Below are 8,402 nucleotides of genomic sequence, written 5' to 3'. Positions count from 1 at the left end.
GAATACCAATTTATATAATGATCCCACAAGCTCTAAATTGTTTAACTTTTTACAGTAGTAGAAACATGATTATCTTTGGAAGAGAGTGACTTGTAATTACCCTGCATGTTAGTATTAGCCCGTGTTTCGCATACCTGCTTTGACATGACAAGTCTGACTAAATTGGATGGGAGTTTTAGCGTGTTTGGTGGGTCTAGATGCATTTCCTATTGGGATACGTATAGGCTCAGAAGTGCATCACAGTAAACGTGACTTAAAATCAAATCGTACCCTTGCAAGCCACGTTAAATACTCAAAAGTGATCCGGTCCAGTAGTTCCATCTACGTTTTCTGGTCGAACAAAGTTAGTATGTTGACTTGTATATAAGGCCTCTTTCCAGTTTTTACAGGTCCAATATACTTGTAATGCAATACAAGTTAGCCTCTAGGCCTCTGGCCTGGCCTCATGTACCCAATCAAAGCGTCATTTTCGCATGGCCCATGCAATCGATCAATCTCCTTTAGAACTAAACAAGTTGATGAAAGATGTGGTCTAAATTTCACTAGTTGCTTATCAGGTAAGCATGCAAACCAATTACGCCATCCCTCTTAAGGTCTGAAGTTTCCTACAATCATCAAGCACATTTGCCCATCCATGTTCTAAGAAATAGGAAGTGCTTAATTAGCTGGCTAGAGAGACTCATATGGAGGAGCTGAGTGAAAATTGCTTCCATGAAGCCACCTACCTAGACCAAGAAGTTCAATTAAGAACTTCCAGAGTGCCCGTGGTTCAAGAACTCTCTCGGCGAGGATTCAAACATTTGCCTGAGAGATTCATAAGGGTGCACCTTGAACACGATTATGATGTTGTCGACTTATCTTTGCTTAATAATGTCTCAGAAGTCCTACCATCCATAAGCATGGCTAAATTACGAGCCCGGTCTGAGTCCACAGACTGGACCCGAGAGCTGGCCGAGCTAGCAAGCGGTGCTAATACTTGGGGTATGCTCATAATCAAGGACCATGGTGTGCCAGGGCATGTTTGAGATGGTGTGAAGGATGTGGTCAAGGAGTTCTTTGGGTTGTCGTTTGAAGAGAAGAAAGCAAGCGTTGGGTCGTATGTGAGTGTGGATAACATGGGGTACGGCCGGAACTTTGTGAAGTCGGAAGATCAACCGTTGGATTGGATTGACCGTGTGACTGTGAAAGCAGCTCCTGTCGGAGCAACCCAAGGGCTCCATGTTTGGCCTCAAAGGCCTGCCGATTTCAGGTGCCGCATTTCACCAAATAAAACATAAGCGTGCATCGATCATACTTTCGGTACCTTTATTTTCTGACACATATGATAATCTTTTTAATTTTTTTTTCGGAGATTGAGAATTTTTCTATTTTTAGTTTTCAAAAGGTGAAAACAAAAGTTAAAAACGAAATAGTTATTAAACAATTACTTAGTAATAATGAATTTAGCTGTAGTGATTTAAGTATTTAGAATAAATTAAAAAAAATCCAACATTGATAATGAATTTAGCCAACTGATTCAAACATTTAGTGATTTAGAATAAATCAAATTCTTGATCAGCTCATGGAACGCTGTAATTGTTAGAATAATTTCATAATATAAAGTGGGAAATATTGCAATGGGTGATAAAGGGCTTGTTTATATATGTGTGTGTGTGCACGCCTTGAAGCAACTTATCTTTAATCCATCGCCCTAACCATTAGCCACAAAAATTTTAAACACTAATCAACATTTTTGTGGCTATTCGAGCTCGAAGGAACTGAGTGCACATTCGAGCTCGTGAGGCTGGGAGGAGTGCAGCTGTACCATTTTCAGGTAAGAAAACCACCGTTTTCACGTCGATTTCACGAAGTCCGATTTGGGGTACTATTCATGCTCACGTGATTTCTCACGTTTTAGGGAAAATGAAGCTTGTAGGTAGCTTGGTGAGGTCCCAAGGAGTCTCAGAGTAGTTCATTTGAAGGAATTGGACGTCGGGATCGCGTATTCGAAGTTGGCCGGAATTGGAGTGTGGTGGCTGGTGAGATCTCGTGGTTTTTAACCCTTAAAAGTGGTATATTCGTGTTCTCCTAGGTCTAAGCTTCAAATTAGTAGTAATTTTGTCAAATTTGGGTGAAAAACGAACGAGATATCAACGTTTGAAATTTTTCCAGTTTTCCGGCGCCGGAGAAGGAGACGGAATATTCCGTCAAATCTGACGGAATATTCCTGACGCCGTTAACGGAATCCGTTAGAACTAACGGAATATTCCCTACGGCGTCAGTTGACGCCGTCAGCGTGCCAGGCACGTGCCTGCGCGTGGCCGGCGCGTGTGGCCGTGCCTTGGCCGGCGCGTGGGGGAGCGTGCGGCGGTGAAAAATTATTCTAAAAATTTGGGTGTGATCCTGAGGTTGTGTAGAGCACGTTGGTATATTCATTTGTCCAATTTGAGCAATGTATGAGAAGTTATTACGAGAAGTTGGTTATGTGCTTTAAAATTTACGTTTTTATAGTTGTTTCTCATATAGGTGAGACGTATCCCGAGGACGAGCGTGGTCACTCGAGGCAGGGGGGCTACGACCCTTCCACATACCAGTGAGTGGGCTTTTGGTTTTCCGTATATACCTATATACTATATTTTCCCAGAATTGATTTAAATGTTTATTAGTTATATGCCATGCATTATATTATCGTTGGTTGTGCATTGTTAGTACATTATTAGTTGCATATATATACATATGCATATTGGGTGCTGTGGACGCACAGGTGAGTGCCAGGTAAGTGTTATTCATGTTTACATTCAGTAGCGATTCGAGATGCTTAGAGAGCTCATAACCTGCACCCCCGGTGTTAGTGCTCCCGCCCAGAGTAGGGCACAGTCCTTCACGTGATGTTCACCTCCCGTACCACACGCTCAGCTTGGATCCAAGTTAGGTGCACAGTCCTGTCGTACAGACCACATTAGGTGGTTCCGACTCGTAGGTGACCCGCGATTATTCGCACAGCCTTCACGTGATCGTAGCACTTGAGCGTATATATTTGTTACACCCAGGCCTGTCGTACAGACCACTTTAGGTGGTTCCGACTCGTGGGCAGGTTCAGTTATTGAGTTTGAGATTTGAGCTCTATATGCAGCCGTACAGGTCACGTTAGGTGACTCCGGCTGCCAGATTATTTGTTATTGATATGATTTATACCTGAGCACTTGCATTTCATTATGAGGTTTCGACATGGCATATTCTTGAGCATGATTGGCATATCTATATACATACGTATATATGTTTATTTTCTGGGAAGTATACAGGTTTTACGGCGAGGGGTTAGAATGTATTTTACTAAATGGTTTTCGAAAAGCTTTGTTTTTGCCCACTCACGCTTTTGTTTTGCGCCCCTCCAGGTTCTAGTTGTCTAGCAGGTTTGGTGGTTTCCCAGAGGGCTTTCCCGGCATTTCTGACAGACACTTACCAGCGTAGGGTCACCTTCGGGTGTACTGTTGTCGTATCACTTTCTTTTGGACTGCTGTAGGCTTACGCTCTGAAATTGTGTCTCACTTGCGCTAGCACTTGTTTTTATTACTTTGTTGCTAGTTTTTATTTATTCGTACTTTTTATATTACTATTTTATTAGCTTCCGCACGTGCACATGGTTACGTCACCTCAGCGTGACGGCCAGCACGCCCTGATCTCGGTCTGGGTGTGTCAACGTTCATGAAGCAAGAACCATCTTGAATGACTTACTGGAAGCCCTTGCCGAAGCCTTATCACTAGAAAAACATGTATTCCTCCAAAATTTTGACCCCAAAGACAGTGAGATCAATGTGAGAGTCAACTACTACCCACCATGTCCTAGACCAGACCATGCCCTCGGTCTAACTCCGCATTCGGATGCCAGTGCCCTTACTCTCCTTATGCAATTCGACACCGCTGGAGGTCTCCAGGTTTTGAAGGACAAGAAATGGGTGAATGTGCCTTGGCCACCAGAGGCATTGCTAGTGAATATGGGAGATTTGCTAGAGATTATGAGCAATGGAAAGTTAAAAAGCCCATGGCATAGGGTTGTGACCCAAATGGATGTTGAGCGCTTCTCAGTGGCTTTGTTCTATAATCCATCTCCCCGAACTTTGATTGATCCTATAAGGGATCGTAATTCCTTGAAAGATGAGGGGTATGAGAAGGTGGTTGTGGGTGATTATTTGCAACACTTTTATAGAGTTAGTCCTACTGCGGAGAAACAAGCAATCAACTTTTCCAAAAGACCCAAAACGTAATGAGGTGTGTGGGATTTTACATGCTTTGTTAATGTTGTTATTTTTGTTAACCAATATATGAGTTTGGAATGTGATCCTTGGCACCTAGCTCGGATTTGATTTGTTATCATGTGCGAATCTAACTAGCACAGGATTCATGCGTATTGCTTTTAATTATTGTATGTGCGGCTTGGTTATTATTTGTGTGATTTATAGAGGCAACCAGGCCAGAAGCAAATGAAAAAACAAAAAAACATGTGGGGTAGCAAAAATTCGTTGTTTTCAGTCTTGACAAATTTATACCTACAAAAGATTCAACACTTTTCATCGAGACCAAGGTCACACGTGCCACATGAGGTTTTTTTTTTTTTTTTTTTTTTTTTTTTGGTGTTGGGGGGGGGGGGGCAATGGATCTCCGATACCTAAGTCAATATCTTTGAAAAGAGTAAGTGCTTCGAGTTTGTATGTGTAGCATAAAACTTACCAAAATTTGATGCAGATGAAGGCATTTATAGGGAGGAGTGGCCGGCCATAGGGTTAGGGTTATGGCATACACATAGCGGCATCCGATTGGCCATGTGTCATTCATTGAATGAATGAGGAAATAATATTCCCAAGATATTAATTAGGAGATAATATCTTGGGATGATGGAAACATCTATGATTGATTGTGAAAGGGATTCCTTATTTGATGGAGTTGATCTTTAATTGTGAATGTATTAAAGATATGAATCGGGGATTTTTTTTTTTTTTTTTTTTTGTCAAGATAGGATTTGGTGATTAATCCTAACTTTAATGTCTTTAACTTTTCCATGCCACAAGAATGGGAGGTGAGAGCAGTTGTAGTCAACTTCTTGAACCTCCAAGTATGTTGAGTTGTGCATGGGAATAATTGTGTCCTGCTGCCCATTTAATAAGGGCAATTTTATATTCTTCGGCATAAAGTCCATGCGTCATGTTCTGCATTTTTAGAATTATTTTTTGCTCCACAATATTCATTGCAGTGGAGATCAAGAAAGTGGCTAGTTAGAAGATTGCGGAGGTGAAGTTTTAGATAGTAGTACAATTTTCTTGCTCTTGGTTGTCAAATTAACATATTTTTAAAGTTTATTTGTTAAATCTTGGAAATTAATCTTCAGAGAATATGTTAATTTCTTTATTTTACTTGTCATTCAAATTCAACCAAGACTAAGATTATTATGCTACTTTCTAAAGCTCCGCCTCCTCAATGATCTAAACTTTTCTTTTTTGCTTTTGGTTTAGCCTGCTTTTGCATCTGTACAACGAACTTCCTTTAGTATTTAGGCTTTGGCATTTTGCGTGGCAACCATTTCAACCAGATGCATTTAAATTCTAAAATCATGCAAATGACTTGAGGTTGCCTCTTAATATGTCATATTAATTGTGCATTCTAACAATGCGACCCATAGCCGACATCAGATTCTTTCTTTGCTGGGAATTGCTCAGGGTGAGCTCCCATCAGTTACAAAGGTGGTCCTCTGTTTCGAGGTGAGCCTTGTAAACAAAATTTCCAAGCTTTGGTGGATAGGATCCGAGCTCGTATGTTATGGCAAGGACACCTTCTCTCTATGGTTGGTCGTATTACTTCACTCAAATCGGTAGTGGTAAGCATGTTATCTCCTAGCTTTTCAGTTTATGCTTGGCCTTCTTCTGTCCTGACTTAAGTTCGGAATTGGGCTCGTAATTTTATTTGGTCAAGTTGTGTGCTGATACAAGTGGTTTTTTCACTGTTGCTTGAGAAAAGTAGTGTTGTGCGTATAATGAGGGTGGTTTTGGTATTCGCAACTTTGCAGCTCTTAATCTAGCTTTTCAAATGAAATTTTTTTGGGACATTCGAGTGATTTCTAGTATGGCTTATTGTTTTTTTCGGAGGAGATTTTTCAATAATTTGGGTCATCCTTGTTCGTCTTACAAGTGTTCTTCGGTATGGCCTGGGCTACGTCCCTTATATTCGGCTATCTCTGATGGGTAAAAATGGATTATTGGTTTGGGTGGTCAGGTGAAATTTGGCATTCAAAGTGGTTGGATGTGCTGGTTTCTGATCAGTTGGGACTTCCTCTGCCTATTTCTAATCGTTTGCATGCTTTGGTCTCGGATTTTATTTTGGATGGCAGCACTGATGGGAATCTTTCAGTTAAGCTTGCTTGTGATTTTTAGCGTAGTCGTCAACCTCATGTTCTTTAGGATCGATGGGTTTGGCATCCATGCTTTCGCTCACGTAATTGAGTAATTTTATGGAAATTTTTGCATGGTAAACTTTTGACTGATGATATGCTTCAAGGTAGAGAGGTTTTATGTTGGCTTCTATGTGATCCCTTTACGGTGGATCATCTCTTTCTTTAGTGTGCTTTTGCAAGACAATTTTGGTCGGCTTGTTTAACATGGTTTCAAGTTTGTTCTTGGTATCATGATATCCATGGGTTTTTCACTTAACCACTACATCAGGGTCCGGGTACTCAGTTGCAATTGTTATGGTGAGGATTAATTGGCGCGGGTTTTTATTTACTATGGCAGACTCAGAATAATTTGCGTTTTCGAGATGGGCAACGTTTTGTTGCTTCTTTAATTAGGGCGATCAAACTCAACTTGTTGAGATTCATTCTTTTAAACTAGGCTCCATGAAATTCAGTTTCTGAGTTATTTTATGAGCCATTGGAGTTTCTGGGCATCAAAATCCTACAAATTTGGTTAAAGTAAACACGGATGGTGCAGCTGGAGGTTCCCCATGTTTGGCTGGCTTTATGGGATTTTCCGTGATCATAATGGACTTGTGCTCTTGTGCTGGGTTGTTTTGCGGGCTCCCTTGGTCTGACTTCTTCTCTGGAGGCTGAGCTTTATGCTGTGATTCATGCAGTTTCTTTGGCGATTAAAAATGGTTCGCAAGCATTGTCGATTGAAAGTGATTCATCTCTAGTAGTCCATTTTCTTTCTTCCTCTATGGCGCAGGTGCCTTGGGCCTCACGTTTACATTGGCATAACTGTCAGGGTTTTCTCCCGAACAATACTTGGCTACTCAAAAGGATAATCAGAATTGTTCATAATATAAATCACCCTATGTAGATATGCTCTACAAAAAATAAATTAAAACTAAGGTTGTTTAATCATCGAACTGTATAAAAACAAATGAACGAAATTGGTAAAAGCATTATGAACCGTCTATATATTTGCTAAAATAGATTGACTAAACGACCTTAATTTTAATTCATTTTTTCCAAAGATGATCTTTACAGTGTGTGACATCCCACATCATCCAGGGGAGTGATCCTTATATGTATATTCTCATCCCTACCTAGCACGAGGCCTTTTGGGAGCTCACTGGCTTCGGGTTCCATAGGAACTCCGAAGTTAAGCGAGAAGAGGGCTAGAGCAATCCCATGATGGGTGACCCACTGGGAAGTTGTTTGTGAGTTCCCAAAAACAAAACCGTAAGGGCGTGGTCGGGGCCCAAAGCGGACAATATCGTGCTACGGTGGTGGAGCGGTGCCGGGAAGTGATCCGCCCCGGACCGGGATGTGACACAGTGTGATTGATAATATGAACGGTTTTGATTATATGCACAAAGCTTTGTGATTCAAATTCTAAAAATTTTGAGTAGAAATTTTTACTCATCTTTGAGCAGCCAATTATAATATTCTTTTCTTTCATGACAATTTTGAGTTTCCCATATTTTTTTAGAGGGTAATCAGGTTCAGGCAGCGAATTCTATGGCTAATTATGGTGTCGACTGCCAGGTACATTGTTGTTCTGGTTGTGCTGTTATGCTTATTTGCGTAGCTTTTTTCAGCTTCCGACTTATCGGATTTGTTAGTACTTTTTCATGTTGTCTACGGTTAAAATTTTCTTGGTTCATGTTCATAGGGGAGGCAGCTATCGGGGGCTTGGCACCTTCCAATTGCTTTGAAAGGGGAGGGGTAGGTTACATTGACGGCCGCAATTCGGATCCCTGTCTGTAGTTTGGTTTGCCCAATACTTCAGGATATGAGCTAAGTTTATTCCCTCTTAGTAAAAAAAGGTAAGGCCTAATTGAATTATTAATTCCTATGGTGATATGGTAATTGGAAGATAGTCGATGTGATAAAGTCTGTTAGGATTTATGCTTAAAATTAAAAATTCCGTCAACTTTATGTTAATTGTTAGCACACCACGTGCTAATAATAA

General features: G+C 40.8%; 1 pseudogene; it reads left to right on the top strand.

Annotated features, from left to right (window-relative positions):
- Positions 1-573: 573 nt before the first annotated feature.
- Positions 574-4,345, top strand: LOC137730048 (protein LATERAL BRANCHING OXIDOREDUCTASE 1-like; annotated as a pseudogene).
- Positions 4,346-8,402: the final 4,057 nt, after the last annotated feature.

Source organism: Pyrus communis, chromosome 3, assembly GCF_963583255.1.
Source record: "Pyrus communis chromosome 3, drPyrComm1.1, whole genome shotgun sequence".
Lineage (NCBI taxonomy): Eukaryota > Viridiplantae > Streptophyta > Magnoliopsida > Rosales > Rosaceae > Pyrus > Pyrus communis.
Note: the sequence above shows the minus strand (reverse complement) of the source record. Positions and strands in the feature narration are given on the sequence as shown.